General features: G+C 38.9%; 1 long non-coding RNA gene across 1 annotated transcript in view; it reads right to left on the bottom strand.

Annotated features, from left to right (window-relative positions):
* The window catches only part of LOC113458865 (uncharacterized), a 152,336-nt gene that overhangs the window by 17,297 nt on the left and 108,051 nt on the right, over positions 1 to 26,988 (bottom strand). The window contains exons 3-5 of the long non-coding RNA XR_003379531.2: positions 5,549 to 5,599; positions 345 to 524; positions 104 to 257 (exon numbers count right to left, since the gene is read on the bottom strand). This is a non-coding gene — a long non-coding RNA (uncharacterized LOC113458865). The remainder of the gene's footprint in view (positions 1 to 103; positions 258 to 344; positions 525 to 5,548; positions 5,600 to 26,988) is intronic.

Here is a 26,988-nt window from a genome sequence, read left to right as displayed (position 1 = left end):
AAAGTAAGGGAGAGTCACTGATGTTGTCATGTTTGTGGAAACACTGTGCAGATGACCCACCATGCTGACTACCTGAAGACTGCTTTTTTGATCAGGTACTCACATTTTCTCCTCCTTTGCCACTTCCCAAACATGTCCATGTGTCATTCTCTGTGTGCAACACTGGTTTTCAGGATTTTTTTCTATGTGCAAAGAGTTTTGACTGAGGTCACTGTGTTTTGTTTTGAAGACCCCAGGATTAATTTTTCCTTTCATACCTGCAAAGAAGGCAAAGTTCCACATCAGTATCATTCATCAAATCTGTGATTTCATGATGGTAAAATGGTGGATATGAATCTTATTACCACAGTTGTTCCCTTGAGCCTCGGTGGTGGAAAAAAAGGGCATCAAACCATATATGAGTAATTGCTGTAGTCTTTGAGGTCCCTCTGTTGTACTCATATAAATGGAGCATCAGCAAAAAATATTATCAGATCAGGTAACTCTAAGGGTGAGATCCTCAGCAGATCTGAATCACTATCACTCTAATTAAAAAAAAAAAAAAAAGGTCACCATTAATGTCACTTTGAGATTTGGATTTAGGAAGCATTTATCTTACTGTGCTCATCTGAATTTATGAGGAACCTGCACTTAAAAATTAAATTGCATTTGAGAGTCAGGGAAAAAAATCAGTTTTACATGAACAATTAAATGTGACAAAACTGTACCAAACAAAATTCAGGACTTTTGAATTGCTAGGTAATTTATCTTAAAGAACATGCAAAAAGGTGTTTCACTGTCATAAGAAGTTGTCTGGAGATAACATCAAAGCTAACATAATACCACTGCTGTTACCCTTCAAAAAAAACTTTATCTGCAGTTAAAAGAATAAACTGGGCACATTAGAAAGATAATCTAAAATCCAAAATTAAATAGTTTTTAGTGTCCAGTTAAATTAAATGAGTAGTGGAACAATCTAAGAAAATACAGCATTTCATTTCATGACTATTAAATGGATGGCTATCGGTGCTTGTTATGATTATAAAATCCCACTTTTCTCACATCTCCCCACTTTTCAACTCTTCCAAAGTTATAGCTCTGTCACTTCTCTATAGTACAAAAATACAGCACAGCTTCTTGCAATTTCCTGAGACACTGCACCTGTAATATATTCATGCTAATTGCTCCAAACTCATGCATACAGATGACAAAAGAAGCTGAGTGGCAATTCAGCTTTTTCATGCAAAGGAAACTTAATTGTTTTATAATATGCTGTAAGTTTTGAACCTGCAGGTTAAGTATTCATTTAATTACTTAGGGAGAGGTTGCACTTCTACTCCTCTCCATGTAGAAGAGGCAGACTGCATTGGTGCTATGCCAGGAGAAGGGTGAAGAGGAGCTCAGATTTTGAGTTTTCCTTCCTGTCTCTCTTCTTCCTGCATCTCTTCTTCCTGCATCTCTTCCTTTCCCCTTATTACTTCTACTGCCCCTGCTCCACTTGCCACTGATATTTTCAGAAAAAAGTTATTCAAGACAAATATATTAAAGACCAAATAGAGAAAGAGGAGAAGAAATGTGTTTCTTGCACAGGCATCTGGTTTCAACACAGGTATTGCAAGTCTCCTAAATAAGATCATTTACTAGTTAAGGGATTTTATTTCAGACCCTATCAACAAAATGGCAGGAAAAATAATGGTTTCAATACAAAGTCAAAAGTATTTTGTGTTTCTGATAAGAGACCTACTTCTCTCTGCAACAGCAGACCTGGCAAGATGCATCAGTAGCAACCAAGTATCTCCTTTGGCTCAAATCATTGAAGTCTGCATTTTACAAAATTGAGGAAGCAATTGAAAAATTTACATCTAGATTTGTGTGATCCAGTAGTTGCAATATATTGTCTGCACCACACAGAGTCATTAACTTTGTCTTAATGTTAAAAAAATCATCAAATGTTCTGAACATGGCTTAAATTTTCAAAAGACTTCAAGTAATTCAAAGGACCAGTTTCTATTTGTACACCCCAAGTAGTAAAGAGACTTAACAGAATTAAGCAATACAACATCTTCGTTATAGTCCTAAACACACCTCTTACAATACTCACACAATTTTTCTGTGGATAGGCATATAAGTATGGAGGCAACAGAAACCTGCTGAGCAGTGTATGGATCACACTAGAAACAGATAAATTTCAGGTAAAAGGAATGGTGCTCATATGTGTCCAGACAGACAAAGTCTCTGTTTAGAGCCATTAAGCTCCTAAATAATCTCAGCCACTTGTATGATACAAAACACCAGATCTACATTTTTAAAGATGTAATGGTAGCCCCAGAGAAATGAGAGCTTTGGGGTTAGATCACCTTGTGATAGTGTGGAGAACGGAGTCCAACTGCTCCTTCTGACCAAACCACAGCCTGAGCTTGAGTTCAAACCAGCACCCCAAGACAGAATCCCAACAGTCAGTATTCTCTAGGGTAGGAAAATTCTCTCAGACACCAACACAAGAGTTTCCCCTCCTCATAGAAATTATTTGATATGCAAAGGACTGAGGTAAGGAAGAGTGTCTTTAACCCCAGTGACTAGGAAATGTATCTAAGATGGGTGTTCAACTCCACATCTGATAGGTATCACTGCTCCAGAGCAGGAATCTGAACCTGGCTCTTCTACCTTTCTCTCACAGCTACATTTTCTTTGAGCATGCTGGTAATAGATGAGACCATGCTGGTAATATCAGGTCCATAGCAAAGACAGCCCGATTTTGAAGGCTTCAAGGTTTTAGCCACAGCAGTCCTTGAAGTAGATCTCAATATTTAGGTGAGTTTGGACAGCAAAATCTTGAGCATATGCAAAACATAACATGCTAAACTAATAGTCAGGAGATAAGTGACAGCTGAGGAGTAATTATTCCAATGGTACATGAATGCTGGGACAAGGTGATGCCTACATTCTGCAGCAGATTATGGTGACAGAAAAGCTTTGAGCTGACTTTCACAGTACATCCACAGAGTTCAGCACAGCACCATGCAGAGACAGTCACACAGGTCTCAAAGGCAGCCTAGCCTTTTTTGGTATGGCAGAACATGCATTATTAAATTCAATCCCTGTTTCTCAGCAGAGCTAATTAGTTCAGGTGCAGCTCAACGCTGCTATAATTATACTCCATCTGCTTCCAGAGCTAGCTAGTTTGGGTGCTGAGAGCTTGGAAATTTCTCTGCAGTACCCCCTCATGGGAGAGGGCATGATACTATTATGTCCTTAGGCGTGAAAAGAGATGGATTGACGCTTTGGTCTCTTTGATGATGCGAGCCTTAGCAGCCTAAATCCTGCTGAGTTAAATCCTCTCAAGGGACAGATTTTTTTAAGATGTTTAAATAGCTAAAGCCCCAGGTATGGCCCCAGTGAGATTTTTGAAAAATGCCTCATAAGCACTAAGTGTTTGTTGGTGTAAATGACTCTGTAAGGCCGCGCAGCAGCGAGAGCCCCATGTCAGACACCCAGCCGAGGCAGTCTGTCGCACGCAGCAGCCCACGGTGCCCCAGCTCTCACCAAAACTTTGTTGTGCTCAGGTTGGCTCTGCTGCCTTGCAATCCAGCGTGTAAGTGCTAAGACTCATTTGGCTACACAGAGAATATCAAGCCTGTCTGCTTCTCAAGAAACAGATAGTGACAACTCAGATGAATGCTAATTTAGCACGCAGTATTTGCTCGCTTTAAAATGAAGCCTGGATCCAAAGACTACTGCAGAGAATAGACTATCTCTCCTCCATGTCAATTCATATTGGATCAGGCCTTGAATTTGTGGCATGAAGCAATTAGTACAAAATAGATTAGGCAACAACTTCCTTTATTCAGTTGTACAAGTTTTTTCAAGATGAACTGATTGCCCACATTTGTTTCATACAGGCAGCTAAATCATCAATACCAACAAGACTGGCATTAATCAACAAAATTACCTCCTCATTCTCACAGGCATTTAGCTTCATATCACTTCACAAAGGCTGTCAGGGACTGTCTGTAGCTTCAAGTACAATACAGCAGTCCCACAGCATGTTTTTCCAGACACTGGAGTCATCCATATGCATTTGGCCTGCAAGCTTTTCAGCAGCACACTCAAATGAGAACATTTTCAGTGACCACATGAACCCTGCAGCATGTTCTCCCCCCATCTGCTCTGTTTATCCACCCACCACTATGCTGTGATAGCACATATATGTACCTGTGGATACATATGTGCATACATGTCCAGGGAGTGTGTTCTGCTTCCATGTGTGCTGTGCAGGTGTGACTGACACCTGCATTTAACAGGATGGCATCTATGTGAGCATCTGTGTCACTGCCATTATTAATTTGACACTCCACACTGCTGTCAGTGCCAGCTCTCCCAGTATTTTTCTCTCAGCCTCTGCTTGCTTTCTGCTTTCCGGGGGCACTGGCTAAGGCTGCTGAGACTGTTAGACATTGATTGAAACTCAGCCAGTTTCTACTTATTTAACCAATATGCAGACATTACTTTGTGAAATTATTTTAGAAAGTGACAAAGGGAGCTGCCCCACATCAACAGCTCTTAGGAGAAGAGCTCTGCATTTCTGCTCTGGTTCAGTTATGGCTGTCTCACTGCCAAGCTGCTCTCAGAGTGCAGACAGCTTCCTATGCCTTTTCAGACATGAAATAATTACTTGTTTTATATATATATATATATAAAGATTGCTGCCTATTACGTGTGTATATTCAGTCTTGCTGTCCTATCTCTCACACTGCACTGCAGCATTGGACCATGCGAATGGAATGCTGTGAGGTGGCTCCCAAAATGCCTGTGCGAGCCCAGCCCTGTGCCCCAGCTCCACAGCCATCCCCACCAGCACCCTGTGCCACCCCACAGCACTGGGCTCACTTGCTCTGAGGAACTCCGGCTCTCTTAGGACACTCCATCAATGGCAGCAGGCTGCCACAAGGCAGATCAGACTGAAAGGCAGTAATTAGTGACTGAGGTGGTAAAGAGCTGGTATAAGGGATTTTTGCCCATTTCTGTGCAAGGCTAGCAGTTTAACTCAAAGCATCCCCTGCAGTGGTTTAGGTTGTTAAAGCCTGACTGTACTGAACAGAGGGAGGACTCGCAGGCAGTCACGGCAGAGAGGCATTTTGAGAAGCTGTCTCCCCTCAGTCACCTCATCTAGGCTGTGAGTGACTCAAGCCTGTGCAGTGTACATTCAAGCAGGTTAGTTAAAACCACTGACAATTAAAAATAACCTCCCTGGTTTTGCACTGGGCAGTGGAAAAAATGTCACACAAATGATGAAGCTCAGCTGAGAAACCAAACCTAAGAACTGAAAGCCTCGCCGTGGCTGTGGAATGAGCTGGACACAATAAAAAGGGATCAGGGAGCTCTCTCTTAATGCTGAACCTCAGCATTAAGGTGTGGGCCAAAATAAAACTCTCTCAGACATGACCATAAGTCATTCAAGAAGTCTCATGAGCCTCACAGACTGCAGCTCCCCTGATGGCCAACTGGTCAAAGACAAATGCAGCAAAGGCAAAAGGAGTTTTCCAGAACTCAGAATTTATTTTTTCTTTACCTTTTTTCCTTGGTTCTTCCTTTCCTTCTTTATTATTTTGAAACCTTCTCTCTGTAGAAAGAGAAATGTCATTTTAGTGGCTGCTTTAGCTTTACATTTCAAACTTTCAATTTTTATTTTCCACCTCTCATTAATATGTTACAGATGACTTATTTTATTAATTGCCATCTATGTTACTAGTTAATTTATTTTTCTGGGAAATAAATACTTTCCTGACCTGTTCCAGTCTTGTACTAATGCTTAGCCAAATATCTTAAGGCAGTGAAGGAAAAAACAAACAGCTGAACATCTGCTGAAAAGGTTGGAAGGGTGAATAATCTTTAATAGCGTCTAATGAGCTTCCAGAAATATACTGCAAAAGGAGCGATGCACAGATATGAGTTCTAAAACCCTTACTTGTAAGAGTATCCTGCTCAGTTACTTCACTCATTTACAGGCAGGAGCAAACTCAGATGCAAGAATATGTTGCCAGATATGTTTAAAATGCACCCTACAAGGACATATCTCTTTCTTCAAGCAACCACTAATTGTGCTTAGCACTGCCCCTGCTTTTATGCTTTATTGGTACAACTCAGGTCGGGAAGAGAGGAAGGAGTCCCTTATCAGAGCTGAAGCTCTCCATAATTTTGGGGCACCACTTGTCTGTCTTGGAGCTCCACAGAGGCAAACTGAGTGAGCACACATAGGAGCCCACCTGCAACCTGCATCCACAGGTTCCTTTGGTGATACAGGTCAGTGCTGCCCCTCAAAGTGAGCATTAGAACAACAGGCTCAGCACTCGAGGCAGCTGTACAGGTGTGGAAAGTGTTGCTACTATTTCCCTACTTATTGGCCAAAGCAGTAGCATGGAGGTTGCTGAAGAGTGTACCCTTCTCTTTGTCTTGCATTTCAATTTCTCCTGTTTGAGCTGCCCTCATTTCAGCCACATACACCTGCCTACCATGCTCAGGCAGAGCATATAAGTAAATGCAACACAAGGAAAGTCAATAGTTTCACTCACTCACAATAGAAGTTAATTTAGCCATAAATCAATAAAGAAAGGCAAAATGTTCCCTACGTGCCTGTTCTTGCTGCTGTCCTTCATCTGAAGAGTTCAGCCCCACTTAGAGAATCAATGTATCAATAGAGAGTAAACTGTATTTTCAATAAAACTGAAGATGTGCACAGATTCAGCATATGATTATTAATTTCCAAAGTTAGACACAAGCTTTTAACAGTTTCCACTAAATCTCTAAATGAAATTGAATCACTTGGGTAATCATCAAAAAATACTGTATTAAAATACTTCCTCCATCCCTCTCCATGTGCAAATGCAACTTGGCATACTCCTAGGGCAAGCAAGGATACACTCTGGACTGAAAGCAATGGTGCTTCACTGCCTCTTATTTCTGGGGTAGCCCTAAGCTCATTCTGCCACCTTGTGTGATCAACATATAATACAGCACAGTCTCATTTTCAGGTCCATATTTCTTATTCCACTCCATTAAGTCTCGCCTCTTATTTAGTACTCCTCAAAGCTGGGAGTCTGTTAAACTATGTGCAGATAACCACTCATCTCTGATATTCTAATACGGACTGCCAGGACAAAGCAAATTTAATGTTCCATTCATACTCCACCTCCCTAAAAGCCACTTAGTTTTATTAGAGAAGAGAATAATTCTTATTAATTATATGAAAGATTGCACATTCTGTTAGCTTATTGTTAGACAGTGGTTCTCTTGCACTTCATTGAAATTATTTGCTAAATAATGCCTATGAATATTTTTAGCTGGTATTATCCATTCAAAGGAATTTGTTGAAAACAAAAATTCAATTAAAAAAAAAAACCACCTTGACCTGTGTGACTAGCCACTCCTTCTCTTATGGCCTATTATTTCACCTTTATAGAAATAGTTTCTTTACATTTAACCTGACTGGAAAACTGTGAATGTTAGAAAAACATTTGGCTTTCAGTGTAAAATGTCTGTTGAAAAAAAATACAAAGGTAGTCTTTCAGAAAGCGTGACCACTGTTTTCTCAATGTTTCTAATTTTTGCTGCTGTGTTCTGTCTTGACATTACAAAGAAAAAGGTTTTTTTTAAAAAAAAAAGCAAAAGCATTTAATGAATACCCCAGTTAAAGCCTGTAGGATATAAGTCTTTGTTTTGATTAGCTGAATGAATTCAAATACCTTGTTCTGGAAACAGGGAAACAGCCAAAGCATTCCTCAAGTTCATCTACAAAAGCTGTCTGAAGCTTTAGTTCAGCTACCAGGAGAGGCTCCGCAAGGGATTCACAGAGCCAGGAACGGCGTCTGGTACAATGCAAAAATCAATAATGCTACATGAAGCTGTTACCTACGGGTGTCATCTCTCTTCTGAGCACCAGCAAGTGCCCACGTGCATCGTAGGTACTGAAACACATAAATGTGACACCAGCTGCCAGTGCAGAGGGACACTTCACCCTGTCCACAGAAAGGCACTCAGTGCATCCAGTTTTTAAATGCCTGTGAGCTTGTGTGTGCTGATCCGCCGTTCAGCAAAGGTGACAGAAGGCAGGAGCCAGAGAAAACAATTATCAAAAGCTCCTGCTAAATCCTACAAATGCAGATGTTGACATCTTTTATTGCCTTATGCTTTACAGATACAGAACTACATTTCTTATCAAAGTGAACTACGACTCAGACTTAATTAACCAGAACTGCAGCACCTACAAGATCTATGCTAAAAGCACAGTGAGTGCAGTCAAAGCAAAATTCATTCCTGTAGTCTGGTGTTAATGCCTTTTACACAGGGAAATAATTATAGCTAAAAGCTGATGTTTTCACTTCATACTTACAGAATACAATTCCTCTTACAGAATCTCATCATCACCTTAACTCGTGGCTGTGGTCAGAAAACTGTTTATGTTAACATCATACCATTTTACTCCCCATATATTCTGCAAGTAATCAAATCACGGGGCTGATCTCCAGTCCTTCTGTGAGGAGAAATAATTGAGGCAGGAAGATTCACAGTGATTTTAATAAGAACCAGGCAAAATATGTCTACAAGATACAAACTCAAAAAAATATACAATTTGCATGTCAGAGACAGCTTTAGTAAATTTGGAATTTGGCAAAAATCTTCAGGCCACAGAAACACATCCTTCCACAACTAATAATGAAGCAATTTGAGAAAAATTTCTTCTGTTTCTTGAATGACCCTGTACAAAATTTTGACCTTTCTTTTACAAGATTTTTACTAAAAGGATTAATAAATATATATATATCTAAAACCAAAACTGAAACTTTTGCTTCCAACTATATGTTTCAGGTTGACCTAAAAGGGAAAATCATATTCAAATATGATTGAAAAGTACAGCCTTCAAAATATGTTACACACAGTTCTAATTTCAAAAGGCTTTGGCTCAAGTTTCAAAAGCACAGAGCAACCCTACAACGTGCATAATTATCCTGGTATAAGGGAACATAGAGTAAAGGGACCCGTAAAGTTTGAATCCCTTTACAGGCTCTTGCAGAGCCCTTGGCAAGTCATTTCATTCTCTTATATCTCTATTTCCCTGTCTATTAAGTCAGGGCAATAATACCTACCTTCCCCGAAGAGGTGACAGTAATTAAGTCAATGTTTAGCATAGCACTTTCAAGATGCAAATCTCTGCATTAAAGTTCTAAGTACTGTTATTATTATCATCATTATCACCGATTATCATTAGGCTAAAGCTACTGTTTAATTCTGTATATTCTCATTCTGAGAGATACATTCAACTACCATTGTAAGCTAATTATACCATCTACTCTTAAGTATAGGAGTACAAAAGCATACCTTCTGCTGCATTTGCAGTCTGTTCCCACTTTCAAATTCTCTTTGTGTAAAGGGAAGTATATTCTTAACTAATGCCTTAAGGAAGTTTGCATGGTATTGCCAAATTAGCTCATTGCAATTAGTATCTCAGGTTTCTCTGCCAACCCAGGAAAATAGCAGTAGCCACAGACGCAGTTAATAATGATGACTTTGTAAAACAGAACTGGAGGCTGATATTGAAAGGGCTGTCAAAGAGCAAAAGGCTGCATTTCAAATGACCTTTAAATCCGCTGCGACTCCTGCGGAGGATAAGAGGTAACATGAGTGACAAGAAAGGCTTTTCCAGCTCACCAGATTTCACCAGGTCAAAGAAGCATTTGTAATGAATAAATAAATAGATAATGCATCCCCCAGCTGTTTCGGCAACTTTTCTGATATGAGCACAGGTAGGAAGCAGGTCTGTGAAGCTGGATGGATTTCAGAGACCTGAAAAACTCTTAGAGAACCAAAGAACTGAGCCCAAGTTGTTAATTACGCAGGACAGAAAGGAACAGAAATTTGCCCATAGGGCTTCAGATGCACTATGTATCTGTGAAGGCTGAGGCTTTAAAATGCCAGTGTCAACAGTAGTTTCCTAAAATCGTCCTGACTCAGTTTCCTCTGGTTTTGCTCACAAGAACATGCAGTCATGCCCCCTTCCCTGCTCTGGAAAAATCAATGTGTATGAACTTCCAGATGAACTTCCAGATGGGCACAAAGGTGGTCAACTCCTCAAAGCCTTGCTCTGACACAGACAGACACAAAGACACACATAAAGACACGCACTAAAGAGGTGGTGTGTCACACTTCCACATGAAGCCATGGAGAAAACCACTCTTCTCCTTGTGATTGTTTATGCATGAGGACAGCACATTAGTGTAAATAAATAACTAATTTTTAACTGATATTGAAATTTTACAACTGTCATCCTTGAAATAACCTCTTCAAGATGAGACATTTTGCAACAACAGTGTTTTGCATTTACACAATCTTTCTATTTAGTGTTATCAATGCAAAAATATTTCTGAAGTCAAATAATTAAAAGTGCGTGAAAATATTAAGAGACAAAGTAAATGTTACATTTATAGGGAAGGAAACTGAAACATGGAGACGAAAATCTGTACCTATTCTTAGCCAGCTGGATGAGATAAATAAGGGCTCACATTGTCAGTCCTGGCATATCACAGGTCTACCAACCATTTGAGGAACACTGTGGCTCCAGTCTCTCCATGTTCCAGGGAATCTCTGTGCTGCAGGGAAGCCTTTTGCTGCAGCCTGGGTCTCACCCATACCAGAGGGCAGTCAAAGGCAGCTGCAGTGCTCACCAGGATCCCAAATGCCAGGCAAGCGCTTCCCAGCTAGTAATTAAGAATAGTCTGTAGCACAGGGACTGGTGGGAACTCTTTCCTCTCCCAAAGACTCCTTTCTGTCAATTAATGTGACCCAATACCCACCCCTACACAGGTTTTCCTGTTTTATCCAAGCCTCCCATAGATTTTCCCTATGGGAGGACATTCAATACATTTTTGCTCAATCATCTTGAGAAAAAGTGATTAATGAAGCTTTTTCAATGGAGAAGGCATAAATTACTTCTCTAACGTAAAGATGGTGCTGAGAAATGAATGGACAGTATTGAATGGCATTATTACCCAGGAGAATGGGAGAAAAGTCATGAAACACACACATGCATAGACATTTGTCCATCCACTCTCTGTCTTTATTTAGGTCTTGTAGAAAGCTATCCTTAGGTAGGGTGGAACTGGCTGTTGGTAGAAATAACTTTTTATCATTTCAATAAGAAAAAAGAAAGAAATATGCATTGTAAGAAGAGAATTCTTCATATTAATGGTATGTGCATGGTCCTGCAGTGCTATCAGCCACTATAACTCAAGGTTTATTGGTAAGCCAGTGTGTCCCCTTGCTAAAGATCTATGCAAGTCATTTCTTCTTTTGATTAAAACATAAAAACAGCCTAATTTTCCCTATATGAGAAAACCAAGGAACAACCTAGAAGCATTATTTCTATCAGGCAACTATCAAATGCCTTTCCTTCTTTGTCTGGCATTCTAAAGTACATTTAAGCATTACCACACTGTTTTAAAAGATAGTGAAAGTGGGGTAGGATCAGGCTGTTCAATAACATCTCAGATGGTTCTCATTCTTTAAAACCAATGCAACTGAATTTTGCCAGTTAAAAAGCTGTGCAATATAATCAACTTACTGACAAGTTGCAAAATATAATTAATTGTAAAATATCATGTCTTATCATATATAGTATAAAAAATATTTATCACTGTAGTTAAAAATTATGTAGTTCTAGCTCCCAGACAAAACACAACTATAATTCCTTATTTTATTACTTCATTGTTTCTCTTTTAATTAACATTTGAATAGGTTCAGGAGTGTATGAAATTATAAGTCTAACCCCTGCCAAATCTTCAAAACCCCTGGACATTTCTATCTATCTCATTCTGTTACTCAAAGCATCAAACTGATAGTACTGGAAATTAAATTGACCAATTTATTCATCACTGAAGCAGGGCTTAAACCTCAGCAACGTGATTGCCATCATGTCAGTGCTGTCAATGACCTGAGTCTTGAGTTTCAGAGATTGCCCCAGTAACACTCGATAATAAGTGGCAAAACATTATTACTTCCTTTGGTACTCATTATAAAAACATTAATTGGGGTGAAAGGTAATCCACTTCATATGCTAAGTCATGGATCTTCTCTAAGGGTGGACAAGGGGAATTGCAAGAATAAGTATGTCATCATAATTTGTTGCCACAAAATTTCCTTGAAGTTTGAATGAACGGACTTCTAGAGGGCATCACAACAAGGAAAAACATTTAAATTATCCAGGTCTGGCCTGAAAGGTCAGATTTGATTTTTCATCAAAATGAAAACATAACAGAAATGGGATGAGCTCTGACAAAGTGTCTGTACAATTTATGCAGCCCACTTTTTCCATTATCCTGTTTTGACTAGTTTTACTTTATTTATTTTAGGGAACCACTCCATGGCTCACACATTGCAAGTAGTTAAAATTCATGGTTCTTTTACCACACCACCCCTATTTTTTCTCCCTTTCAAGTACTGTTTTCATAGAAAAAAAGGCCAAAAGAAAAAAAACCAACCCACACCATCACCAATTTTCTACAGTTTGACTCCTGTTGCAGAAAAGCATTAAACTCACAGCCAGGAAGCTGTTTTCCCCCTTCTCAAGTGTTGTCACCCTACCTCTTTAAGCTCTGTTTTATCAGTTGCATAGAATTTTTTTCTTCATTTCAAAGAGCACATTAAACTCTCATTAACAGAAAGGGGAATTAAGTATGCACAGTTAGAAAACTAATAAAAAAATTCTGCACTAAGCACAGAAACAGGATTCCCCTGACAAATGTGTATTCACTAAGAAATATCACTGCAGGTAGCAAATAAACTCCCCTGGCTATGTCAGATATCATTTCCAAGTTTTTCTCAAAGCAGGCTCTCTCTTGGAGACATTTCAGCAGGAAAGAATGGGTTCTGCTCAGCCTGGGTTTATCTTGAAATTCTGGACTTTCATGTTCACAGAACAATAATGTTTGAAAAAAACAAAAATTTAAATTAAATCCCACACCTCATAAGGAGGCATCTCAGGGGCCAGCTACTGGCAGGGCTGGAGAGAATGCTGCTGCCAAATGGAAAATGTGATCTGGCAAGTGGACCTGAAATCTTAGATTTTGAACTTGACAGATCTGAAAAGTCTTGGCATTTGGTTTTAAGGTCCTGGAATGTGAAGCTTGCAAACAAAGTTTTTTTCCCCATAAGAGTATAAAAAGCACCTTTAATATGTGTAAAGCAAACTTCCATCTGCCCTTCTTATAAACAGCCCTGGTGTGTTTTGCTCAGTATGAAGTAGCCTTTAGAAATCATTGATTTTGCCTAGATATCCTATATTCATCTTTCTTTGTCTCATATGGGCCCCTGTGACTTTTTGACCTTCCCATAAATTTTAGCATCATTCGGAAGGTCAAACAGTCAGGGAAAGCAAAAAAGGATTAAAAAAAGAAAGAGCTGCAATGGATGGAGAATTATCATCATAAGCTTATTATATATTTCAAACACTGCAGACTTTAATGGCAGCAAGCTTTTAAAAGTTCAGCCACTGCTTTTACTGGTATAAAGGGATACTGTTATTTTTTTCCATCTGATTTTTAATACCACTAATCCAAAGAGTTACTAAAGCCTTTCTGAAAAGTTATATGAACTATTTAAATTATTTTTCATTCATTAAAAATATTTTTTAAAATTAAAAATATTATTTTTGAAAGTTTCCTATTGTTCACTTGTACCCTTGACAACAGGAAAGAGTCACAACACTATTTGCCTCTCTGTGTTCATCTTGGCCAGAATCCTCTCTGCATTTTCTGGCTTTAACTTTTTTCTTCCCCCCTCTCCCCTCTTCCCTTCCCCCAGATTTTTTTACAGGAAAGAGAGGGAACAGGCAGTACTGGCAAAGCACAGCTTTGAAAGTAAATAAAGACGTGGTTGCTGTCTATTTAGTGGCAACATATTCTCATTATTGGTATTGTTAGTGTCATCTTTACCAGCATTATAGCTGGTGCCTAAGCATCTAAGAGACACAATTGTTTTCATAAGTCACATCTCTCCTGCAATTTGCTTAAATGCTGTGAGTGAGTAATTTATCCTGTTAATATCTTGTTCAGCTATTGAGAAGTAGGAGTTAGAAACCACAGAAAAGAAGCCAAAGACATAAGGTGCAAAGGAATTTTAAAAATTGTTCTGTAGCTGAGCCAACCCACCTTGGACCCTGCATGTGCAGAAAGTCTCCAGCCCATGAATCATCTATATAGCATGTTGTGGTCCACTGTGCAAGCTGTAGAGAAACACATGCCAAAAGCTGATCTCCAAAGCCTCAGACAGCTTAGTCGGTATAAATTATCTCTTAGGATGAATTATTCTGTCTTGATTTGAGAATTTGACACTCTCTCCATTTGTAAGTTGCTTCCTTCATCCTTTGCATGTGTTAGCATAGTACTGGAATACATTTAAAATCACAAGAGGTTCATTCCCATTAGTCTGTAAGGGTATTTCATGTAAGTTTTTCTTTGTTTCTAAGTACTCTTTCGCCCAGGTTTTTTTCCCCTCATATATCCTGAAAAAGGAAGAGAAAATGGCATAAGCCCTTTGTAATGTTTCACCCTTTCTTTCTTTCTTTTTCACTCTTACCTTTACAAGACCACAATATTACCATTTATTCTTCTTCTCATTCACTTGAAACTACATTTTTTAAAAACTTCACTTTGGATTTACTAGATAAAACATGCATACCTTCTAGTCAGAACTGTTTATTGTCAGTGAGTTTTATAGGTGAAAACCACAGATGTATAGTTTCTAATAAAACAAAAATGAAATTTTATTTCATGCCCCCAGCTGAGCAAACCAGAGAAGCCCTGTTCTGATGCAATCGCTGGGATAGCTGGGACAGTCTGCCCCACGGGAGAACACAGCAAGCTTCTCACACCAGTCTCCCAAGGATACACAGGTGATTTCGGATTCAAATCCTTTCTCCATCTCTCTCCTGAGGATTTCCCCTGCATGAGAGAAATCTCCTGCTGATGCAGAACCACTGTGCTGGAACTCACAGTGTACCCCTCCTGGATGCTGGGCTGGGGTGATGCTCTCCAGGATGATTAGCTGGCATCTCCAAGGAGGATTTCACTCACTGGCTCACAGGCACTAATTTAAAGGAGTGCCTAGCTACAATAAGATGTATCAACAAAGACTACTGAAAAAATAATGGGCTTTTAAAAGAAGACATACTCCAGAAATTATCTGCAATCTCCTCCAAAGTCCTGTTACACTTGACAGATATTCAGCCAGGATGCAGGTAAATCCCAGAGTTAGCCAAAAGCACTGGACTTCAGGGTCTGTTGAAATTCTGAGTTCATTTTCATGAGGAAAAAAAAAAAAAAAACTATTTCATTTTCATTCGATTATCAAGCAATGACCATAATACCAAAATAATATATAATTGCCAGACTAATGAATACCAGGGATAAATGTCCTTGCCATTCCACACTTAGTCTCTGCTACTCTTTAGCCAAACTTGGTCCCTAAAAAAGGTATGCCTTCCTGAGATTCCCTGAAAGTCAACATTACAGTGAGTGAGACAGCAAAGTGAGCATAAAAAACAACTGCACAGGTTGGTGTTAAACTACCCAGTTAGACAGACTGGGGAAAGTATGACTTTTTGGGAAAAAACATCGTAAGTGCCGCAAGACAACTTACTGACACAAAAATAGATAAAGGTACCACAAGAAGATAACTTGGTACTATCACATTTTATTCTTTACAATCTCTGAACACCCTAAAATATCTAAAACACCCTGAAGCCAACATTCGGAAATGGAAGACTTCGACAAAGAATTGAGCTTGCTCCCTGCTTCAGCACATACAGGATCTTGTACATGACCAACATGAAAGGCGGCTGCCGCAGCAGACCTTTGATGCTGCCTGTGCCCTCCAGTGCCGACACATCCGTGTGCAGAGGCAGCTCCTCTTGACAGACACTCGTTCTGGACCTGCATGCATAAGTTCAGAGGCAGAAGCCATAAAACTTTCTCAACCACTTCACAAGTTCACACAGCAGAAGCTTGCTGGTGGATTTGGCCATTGTTTAAGGCCCTCTGAAAACAGATGGAAACATGATGTCTTCTCACGAGTTTCGTTCCCACATTATTGCCACAGATGGTGCTCTAATATCTTTGAAGAATAGCTCTTCTTTCTTACATAAGCAATAACAGGATGCAAACTATTCCACATTACTGCTGATATAACTGATCTCAAGAAATTACTGCTGAGACATTACAATGTTCTACCATTTATTGCTCTCTGCCCCTCCCAGAACAATATTCTGTTTCTCCATTTAATCCCCTTGTACTCAAAAACAAGAACAGGCAAGAACACACGCTGAAATATCAAATCACCTATTTATCTAAATTTCCTTCTCAAACAGTTCTTATGCTCTTACTGAGTGATTCTATGAATGTCAGTGTTCACTGAAAATTAAGGAAATATTTTTTCAAATTATTTGTTTAAAATATTGTTCTGTTCCCTGTGGGAGATTTTTGTCTTTTCTTCCCACCCCACCCCCTCCCCCCCTACTATGAACAAGTAACTGGATAATTATATTTCAACCTCCCTCATTCCCCAAATCGATGTAAATAATAAATCAAGCACCAATGGGAGACATCTTTGTTGTCACAAAAGGCCTCTAGATTTCAGTATCCAGAATGTCATACAGCATTTGCACTGTTATTGCTGTACATTTGCGGCTCTTAAACAATGACTTCACTGTTATTTTCTGCTCATGAATATAGGAAAATCAGCTCCTGTTTACACAGAAAATAATTTGAAAACCTCCAAGAGGAAAAATGCTTCCTAGTCCTCATTTACATCAACCATCAACTTGCTAAGGAAGCATACAATTCAGCAAGCTCTAAAAATTGAACTACCTTATTATCACAGTAAATAAATCAAAAATTCATGCAATCAGTCGTTGTGCCTGTTGATCACCATCTGGAAAACTTGAAGTCCAGTCCAGACAATAACCTCTGGCCTCTAGGTGAAGTGCAGCCTGCTAGTTATCATCTATGCTTTCCACACCTGGCTGCTGCTGGAGCAGGTTAACTGCACTCTTAACACACAAATTAAGTAATTTTCCTTGGTCACCTCACAGCCCTCCCATGTGCCCCAGAGGGTCCATGCCTATATCATACTGTGATTTTGGGGTTCACTTCTTCAGGTGATGTCTGGAATGGTAGAATGGCTGCATTATGGTTTGCCACCAGAGAGGTTTTGTGGTGTGGTGAGTATTCTACACATGTCAGGATGTGTCATGATGGAGAACAAAGAGGCCTGAGCACAACAGACCCTCTGGGATGGTGCTGGAAGTTTAAGAGTGGTGAAATCCAAAGTCTCTTTACTTGTACACATGTTACCCACAAGGCAAAATATTCTTAAATATCCAGGTGAATGTAGCCACAAACAATTGTTTGAGCACTCTTCAGAGAATATCCTGAGTGGAAATTTCTGTGAAGAGCCAGGAAAGCTGAGCCCTGGAGCATACTGGGGAGTTAATTTTTAGCCTTCTGGGAACTTTGAAATCAAATGGGGGAGACTAAATTTTGGAAGGTTCTACTTTTTCTGGCTTTGTGACTCACGAGAGTTTCACTACTGGAAAAATTTCTGTTATAACCTACAGTAAAAATGTTATTCACTTATAATTACAGGGGTGCATCACCTTTGCTAAGTTCCGTTGTACAAAGAATAAATAAAAGAAATAATCTAGAAGTGTATAAATTTCTGTTGCCTGAGATATTATATATTTAATTACATAATTTTAGCTAGTTTCTTCAAGTATTTCCATTGTGTCTTTTCTGATTCATGAAGAGGGATATTTTGATTGAATTTCTCCTTAGACATGGTCCTTTGTTGGCTTTTGTGGCTGATGCCAACTTTCTTTAGGGCCTGATCAAACTCCCACTGAAGTTAAAGACTTTCAGTAACATCAGTAGGAGGAACTGAGATCATATAAGTGTTGAGGATAAAATTTAACTCCAGAGTAGAAAAGTAACTGCACTGTCCATATACCTGTGAAGACAAGATTTTCTACAAACTTCTGAAAACCAAAGATATATGTCAGATACTCATATAATATAATTAAAATGATACAGTAAGCGAATATGTATTTCTAAAAATTGACTCTACTGTTGCTAGATAGACAGATAATTCAATAGATACATTGAATTCCCGTGGCTTAAGGGACGTTTTGTACTTCAGATCAAAGATCAATAGAAAAATCTGATTGTATTGCAGACAAGATTAAAAGAAGCATACCCACTTCAACAGGTCCCCTCTCTACCCTCATCTGCACAGAAATCTTAATGGGTTTTGTATGAAAAGTTTAACAGGAAAGTCGGAAAACTTCTTCAGTTCCCACCTGTGCTGGCATGCAGGTCTGTGGTGACAGAAGGAACAGATAAATATTTTGGGGCAGAAAGCTCTCCAGCAGCCAAGGACTGTCTTAAGCTAAAGGGCAGCCTTGAGAAAGACTCGTTACAGTATTATGTCCTTTACACTGACAGACTTGAGATATGTGTAAGAAGCTGGAAAAGAAACGACTTTTAGCCAAATTAAATGTGCTACTCCATGTCCTAACTGTTTGAGCATAAAAAAAAAAAATAAGGGTTTGTCTAGATCTTAGAAATTTTGGTGTGTGTAAACAGAGAAGATATCCTCCATTCCTAAAGCTTCAGCCATTTCTTGCTGGACCTAATTGTTAAAATTACATTTAACCTTCTGGATTAAAAAAAACAAAACAGACTATGGAAAATCATTTTAACTCTTCACTTTTAGTATATCTTGAGAGAGACAGAAGTTTCTTCATTTGCATTTTCAGAAGTAGTTCATTTTGCAAAACATAAAAAAGAATGTGAAATGCAAAAGAATAATGAAGTCCCACAAAATCATTGGAAAAAGCATATCCAGGTAAAGCAAGAATAACATGGAGACCTCTTGTCCTATCAAGAGGAATCAAGCCAAAAGATCTCAGATGTATATTAATGTTTGTAAGTGTATCCCAAGTGCAGGTTCTTTGTTCATTCCATTATTGCAGGAAAGTGTAACTTGGCTGAAAGTAAGAACACATGACAGGCCACTGCAATAAGTTAAGATATTGTTGTGCAATAAAGTGTCCGTGTTCAGCATATTTGACTCAGTCATCATGCTAACAAATGTTGTCAGTCATGATGTAAGATTCTGTTTAGAATAAGACAGAGGCATTTTATTCAAATGCATCACTTGCTCAATGAGAAATGCAACATGCCTAAATGAGAAAACGCAACATGCCTAAACTTGCACCTGCAAGATTACACTGATTTGCCAGAATAATTTATCAGTATATACATAAATACACTCATATATATTTGGGATTGCTCAAGAGAAACCCTAGGGTTTGCTTCTTGAGAAAACAAACAGGAGAAAAGGAACCACAGGACTGATGAAGAGCAGTATGTTTAATTCAAGGAAGGGAAACTCCAGCAGTGCTATCATCAGGTAGACAATCAGTTTCATGGGAGAAATTTGTTCCAGTGAATAATTTTGGTTTAGATCTCATTCTGGACATAATAGCTGTCTAGTACCATGCATTACTCTTGTCAAAATCAGATCATAAGAGCATTTATTTGAGAAAGGTATTTAAGTGTGCTTAACACTTAGGTAAGTTTAAGCACTGTCCTGAATCAGGATGAAAAATAACCTCTATCCCCTTTTGTGAAACTTTAACACTTTTTCACTGTTCTCTTCTGTTGTTATTATTCTCATTATAATTGTGCAGCACTGGATCACCTAATATCACTGACATTTGTATTCCAGTGACAAAAACTTTACTTAGAAAATGCCACATGCCAGCTGCCTTCAAAAGATTTCAGGCTCAAAATACATTTTGACAAATTCCAAGCAGGGGTTCAGCCCTCACAAGTACACTAGTGAGCTGAATTCACAGAAGACAAAAATAACTCAGCCAGATTCCGGAGTCTCCAGCATTTTCAATGTTTGAGCTAAACAGTTTGATATGGAGAAATAAACAGTGGGGCAAAGAGAGAGAACTGGAAACTTTTCTCAGTCAAATGAATTCTCCATTATCCTGGAGATTTCTATAAGAGACGGTTGCTCTATTAAATACATTAAAATCCATCTATCTTTCCACGTAACATTGTCACAGTACTTAAAGGGTTCTGTTATCTCCATTTTCTAGGTGAAACAAGAAACACAGAGGGTCTAAGTGACCTCAAGTTAGGCTGAAAACCTGAGCCATGTGTAGGAACTGAATCTCTCCAGTCCCAGTCAAACCCTTTAGACATGAGATGCTCTTTCTTCAGCTGGTAGCAGGGCTATCAAACACTGCTAATACCCACTGGCCATGTCTCCATTAGCAAATGAAATGAGAGGTGGATTCCTCCATGGCTTCAAGGCCAGCTGACACTGCACGGTTCTGAGCTGCACAGCCAAGTTCTTGTACCCAAAATGGGGAATTCATGTTCAAGCTCTTTGCCAAGAGCACTAACTCCCAGCCTATGTACACTCCAGTGTTGCTGGGGAGAACACTCCTTAGCGCCGGCCAAAATTCTGACAAAACCTGTGCTAACAAAGTAACAGCAAACACGATTCCAAAGCAGAGTCTGGGGCTATTCCCTGACCATCTCTGGCCTGCTCATACTCGTGTAGTCTTGTTTTCCAGATATCAATTGTTTGGAGGCTTTGTCTGTTGAGAACACAGAGTTGTAAGGCCCCTGCCAACGAAGTTGAACTGCAAGCATTTCCTTTTGCTTTCCAAAGGTTCCTATTACTCAGTGAATTCTCAGTATTTTCATGGTTTGCATCAAATCTTTACCCAGTTGTAATGCTCAGAAAATGAGATACATCTTGAAGTTGCATGCCCAAATGCAACTTCAGGCGTAAGATATGGCACTAAAACTCTATTCTTGTCTCTTCTGCCTGCAGTTGGAAAGTTTGGAAACACAAAAATCAATGTCCTATTGTTCAGAGATTTCTTTTTCCATGTTTCTTTGTGCACTGGAGGGAGAATATTCATTTCTCTCTTGTTTGAAATGCATTATTTAGTTATTATTCATTTACTAGCCTAAGACAAAGCTAAAGTATGACATTAGTGCTCTAAAGTGCTATTGATTACCAGTACAAAATGAAAATATATAATTGATGAAAACGTCAGGATCCTATGGAGACTTACAGTTCAAAAGGTTAAAAGGAAATGCTGATCTCTTGAAAAAATTGATCTACATGCAGCCAAGCTAAGCTGAGTCTCTAAGCAAGCTGGGAGAGACAAGACAGAGCAGCTTGTTTGTTTTTCATCTGTAGTAAAAATACAATGGCTGTAATTTGAAAAGAGCAAGTGCCACATTTGTGTAAAGTCGTCTGTTTATTCTTCAGTTCATTGCTTGCAATACAGCTTTCTCTTTTGCAAATAAACTGTCTCATCTCGGTTCCTCACTCCCAGGATTGTTGGGGCTGTGGCAAGCCTGGAAGCTGCATTGCAGTCCTACTGAAGGAAGGTGACAGGCTTTGCAGCTGGGTTTGCCCTGTTACCACTTGGTAAGTAACGTTCTCAAACCTCAGAGGCAGAGATATGTCTATCAGTGCACCTAGAAGGATATTGCTACAAAGAGAATTTTGGCAAGGAAGAGTGCTGGGGGTGGGGGGAAAACAGAAAACACTTTCCTCTCTTGGAAGGAGATGGATGCCTGGTAGTTACCAGGTACTGCTGCTCCTTGCCATGGAGATTTATACATTCAAATTTTGTCCCACCTTTCCTCAGAAGTCCACAGTCTGCCCCAGGAGCAAAACACTCAAGGCTAGATTAAATCATCCTTCCCTTTACTACTGAGTGTCTCCAAAATTAGTAACTTCCCTTCTTCTCTGCTGTGATTGTGATACCAGCTGGTTTGTGTAGGAAAATTAGGGATGTTTTGGTGACTTCTCAGGTTTTACCCACAACCAAGAGCCACAGATGAATAGGGTTTGCTTTCTCTTATCAACCAGAAGTAACTGGGAAAGGGTAAGAGAAGGACGAAGCCCATCATGTGAAAGTAGTATTTTAGTCTCTCACAAAAAAAAAAGATGACATAGGGTGGAAAGTTGTCTCAGCTAATTCTCTAGTCCATTGCTAAGATGGTTGTCTACTAAACATTCAGTCACTGAAGGAGAACCTGCTCTTCAAAGGGACTCCCTTCCTCTTCATCCCAGGGAAAGAGGATGAAATATAAATGCAAAAATATATTTTCATCTCTATCCCTTCAGCTGTCTCAGCAAAAGGCACACCTAGCATCTGTCATTTAATCAATGAAACCCAACAAAGCACAGAGAAGAATATATTTGTCTGTATTTATTTCCTTTTGGAAAGTAAGAACATAAGAATATCTGTGTCAGGAAAGATGAAAGGTCCATCCATCTTGGAATGCTCTCTGATGTGGTCAGTATCAAAAGTGTCCAAAATATATTAGGATAAACAGGAAACAGCAGTTCCCCAGAGCTTTCTGCAGCCTGAGCCTACAGAATTTCTTAAACTCAAGGTCATTTATTTGTGTTCCATAATCCAGAATGGATGTTTCATCCAAAAATTTTTCTATTATGTGTTTTACAACCATCTAACTTTTCTCACCCATAATCCCCTTGGAAAAGGGTCCTGCAGTTTAATTGTATGTTAGGTAAAAAACTAAGTCTACGGCAATTATACAGTGAGAAACTCAGTAATTGCTCCCTTTTCAAAACTGCATTGCTTGCCATCATATCCCCATTCAGACACCTCTGGTTCAGGATGAAGAGTGTTAGTCTATTCAACCTCTCCATGTACTGAAAGTATTACATACCTTTGATCATTTCCACAGCCCTTCTTTGGGTTTGCTACAGGCTTTTTTGAGATGGGTTGATCAGAACTAAATACAATAGCAGAAAGGAGCTCAACATGAATTCACACAGGGGCATAATCATATGAGATATTCTGAAGCTTCCTAGAGTTGGAAAATCAGCATCCCAAGAGTCTAGTAAGCTATTTATGTTCCCAACACAACTCCAAGATAATGGAGCAACATGACCCCCAATTCTGCTGACGAAAATGGAAGCCTGGTGAACCAAATGTACCGATCAATAACTTACCACTCATTTCATCAGCAGTGTATTTGTTTAAACAGAGAGAGTTACGTGCCTAAAGACATTGGTAAATTTAAACCTGAGAGACAAATTTGCTCGAGGTCAGAGTGGCAGCCTGTGATGGATAAAGGAATTGAAAGCAGGCCTCCCATATCTCACATTAACGCCATAATCACTCACCCTCTCTCATCCTCTGTGCCCGTTACTGACATTTAACATTTTCTACCCATTGTATTTATCTGTCATCTCTGAAATCCTTATGCATTTCTAGACAGAATATAACAAAACTTTCTAACTTTTAAAATCAAAAGGCTATGTAATGAAGAGGGCTTAAATATTCCTAAACTGAGATTTAGGTTAAAAGGAATGTAGAGATTATGAGCTGCCTGCATATTCATTTTGCTGCATTCTTCACTACTTTGGAAAAAAGGGGAAAAAAGACATAATGTTTACTAGCTCTAACACTGCTGCTATTGCCAACTGAAAGCACTTAAATTCCCTTCCTACAGCTGCCCCTGCTGCAGACTTCTGAAACAAAGAAAACTGAAATAAAAGAGCAAAGAGCATAACGGCTACCAAGTTGCTGCTTTAAAGTTTAGCTCTGTATTTAAAGGTTGAAAGGTTTGAAAATGTGCCATTAAAATATACCACAGGCATCCACTTGGGTAGAGTTCAGCTTGCACACTCTCCCTTCTATTGACAGCAACGATCCAGAGTCAGGTTTTTTCAATCAGGTTAGGAATTCACTGTTCAATTTACCAGGTTTGCTTTTGGCCTGAAAGAGGGCATATAAATTAAAAGCATACCCCAATAAGACACAAGCTTTGATGTCTAATAGGGTTCTGTGAATTCATTATTTTAATATTTTAGATTTATAATCAGAAGGCTAACCATTTTGCTCCGCTCTACGTAATACGTTTTTCATGGTCCCTTTCCCAGCTCTCTCTGACAAATGTTGTACTCAGATCACATTCATTAATACTGAGGATGTTTTTCAAGCCCTAGGGTACTAAGATCAGGGAAGATTTGAAACAGCAACTTTCCTAGGTATTAAAAATATAGTTCAAAAGAAGTTTAGGGACCTTTGCATCGCTTGAAATATTTATCTTTAATAATGTATCAGCATAAATCTGCTGAAGAAATTACTTTGAAAGGTGTATAATATCTAGTAATGGAGAAATTGGGGAAAAAAGGCTAAAGAAAAGGGAAAGAACTAGTTTAGAAGAAACTCCTCAAGATGAGACTTGATACAGGACATTCATAGGTTCAATTTTTTGAAAAAATTGCTGTCACAACTTAAAAGTTGTTCATCCTCTACTGTCTGCTTGTACAGTAGAGCACTGAAGCATCACAACATTCCCTTTTGAGCAAAGCAATGAAAACAGTCCCTCAGATTTTTCTAAACATAAAAAGCTGGTCCTCCTTTTGACCAACCAGTCTACATAGGTAGGATAAATACAATAGCATGGTCTACCTGCTTTTCCGCTCCCTTGACATGAAATGGTCAGAAAAGTAGCTCAGATGGGTAGCTATCATGAGTTTACATTTGCTTTGCTTTGATGAAGCAATAAAAATCAGTGGGATGATATCAGCATCTGCAATTCAAGACAATCATCGGGGTCACAACCTGTCCCCAGCAAAGTATGGAAATGTCACTTTAGTTCTTTCATGTTAAATCCATCATGCTCTCAGTTGTAGCTAGGTCAGCAGTTACAGGACAATCATCTTTTCAATTGCTCTGCAATGTTTTTGTTTTTCAACTGCTCTGTAGAATTAATTAGACATGGAACTGCAGAATTAATCCTCAATTCAATTTTTTTTTTTTTTTTGGAGTATTTGCCTCACAAAAACCTTTTGTACTTCACTTTATTTTTGAAGAAGACTTAACATGCAGAATTTACCCTTCTGGTATTTTCACTGTATAGTAGTTGAGCAGTGACTGAAAGCAACTCCATATATATGGAGCTTTTCATCTTCCTGAATCTCCTTTGCTCATATTACTATAAGATAAGGTACTCCTACTTCTCTTCAAAATTTTTAGATTTGCACTGCATCACTTAGGATTATCCTTAATTAAAGAGGAAAAAAACACCAGGTGAAATGTTTTTATATATTATGGCTACTTTTCCTTCTGGCATCTGTCATATAGGGGGAGCAGAAAGAGAGAAGCAGGTTTGAGACCAAATCACTGATGGCTTTAGAAAGTTAAACTATCAACAAGAACTTTCACTGAAGAACCTCTCATATTATAGCATCAGTTTCTGATGGACTCATTGTCTTTGTGAGGTTCTGATCAAGAGATCCAAACTCATTACAGGTAATTGATATCTGGAACTATACATGTCCCCATTTTCCTAGGTCATGACTTATATACTCATATTTGGTCATTTTATGAATGTACATTTTCAAGTGAACAGTGTTAATGAGGTGACAAAGCTCCAACTGAAGTTACAGAATTACAGAATGGTTTGGATTAGTAGAGACCTTGACAGATCATCCAATCCAAACTCCCTGACATACGCAAGAGCACCTTTTAGTGGTTCAGGTTGCTGAGAGCCTTGACCAGGCTCACCTTGAACACTTTCAGGGAGGAGACATCCACAACTACCCAGGGAAATCTACTTCAGTGAAACACTCTCACTTAAATTTTCTTCCTTATATCCAGTTTAAATCTTCCCTCTTTCAGTTTCATACCATTATCCCTTGTCATGTCACCAGAGGCCTTCATAAAAAAGTTTCTCCCTGTCTTTTTCTTAAGTCCCATCAAGTACTAAAAATTCTCCCCAGCAAGGTCGCTCCAGAGCCTTCTCTTTTCCACGCTGGACAACCCCAACTGACTAAGTATGTCTTCAGACCAGAGGATCCAACACTAAAACTTTTCATAGCCCTCATCTGGGTCTGCTTTAATAGGTCCCTGTGTATATGTAAATATGTTTTTTAGATATTTTAAAACAAATCAAATGAAATGCAATTGAAAAAAAAAACTCAAAAAAACAGAAAATTGGGAGTTTTAGGGATGTTTTAGTTTTTAGTGTCTTCAAAAAATAGGCCATGAGGAAATGAGCTGCATTGCAAAGGACCAAAATATGCCAAAACTAAGCTCACCAATGTTGCAAAAGCAGGGGAAAAATTCAAGGAGGAAGACAAAACTTAGAGGGGAAAATATGAGGGACATGGCATGGATATTTAAAAAAAAAAAAGAAAAAAATATTTCCTTAAGTCAAAGCCATCAAAAGGCATGGTATGCCATCAAGGGCAGGGACATGCACCAAAGATAGTTTAAAAAAAAAAAAAATTTGGGAAATTTAGTGACTATAAGAAAATGAGCCTGGATTATATCACATGCAGTGCAAAGGACCAAAATATGCCAAAAGTAAACTCACAGATGTTTCCAAAGCAGAGGAAAAAGTCAAGAAGGAAGACAAAACTTGGAGGGGAAGATATGACGGACATGGCATGAATACTGGAAAAAAAAAAAAATCTTTCCCAAAGACATCAAAATACAGGCAGGCCATACGCCATCAAGGGCACACACATGCAGCAAAGTTCCCAAAATTATTCCCCACTGAAGGCCAAAACAGAAAAGAAGGACTTACAAACACCCTGGAATGGAGATACCAACCAAGGAATTGGAGGAGAAAAAAAGAAAATTTGGGAAATTTCATGATTACAATAAAATGGCCCAGGATTATATCAGGTGCAGTGCAAAGGACCAAAACATGCCAAAACTAAGCTCACAGATGTTGCAAAAGCAGGGGGAAAAGTCAAGGAGGAAGACAAAACTTGGAGAGGAAGATATGAGGGACACGGCATGGATACTTAAAAAAAAAAAAAAAGGAAAAAATCTTTCCCTAAGTCAAAGCCATGCAAAGGCATGGCATGCCATCA

Source organism: Zonotrichia albicollis, chromosome 3, assembly GCF_047830755.1.
Source record: "Zonotrichia albicollis isolate bZonAlb1 chromosome 3, bZonAlb1.hap1, whole genome shotgun sequence".
Classification (NCBI taxonomy): Eukaryota; Metazoa; Chordata; class Aves; order Passeriformes; family Passerellidae; genus Zonotrichia; species Zonotrichia albicollis.
Note: the sequence above shows the minus strand (reverse complement) of the source record. Positions and strands in the feature narration are given on the sequence as shown.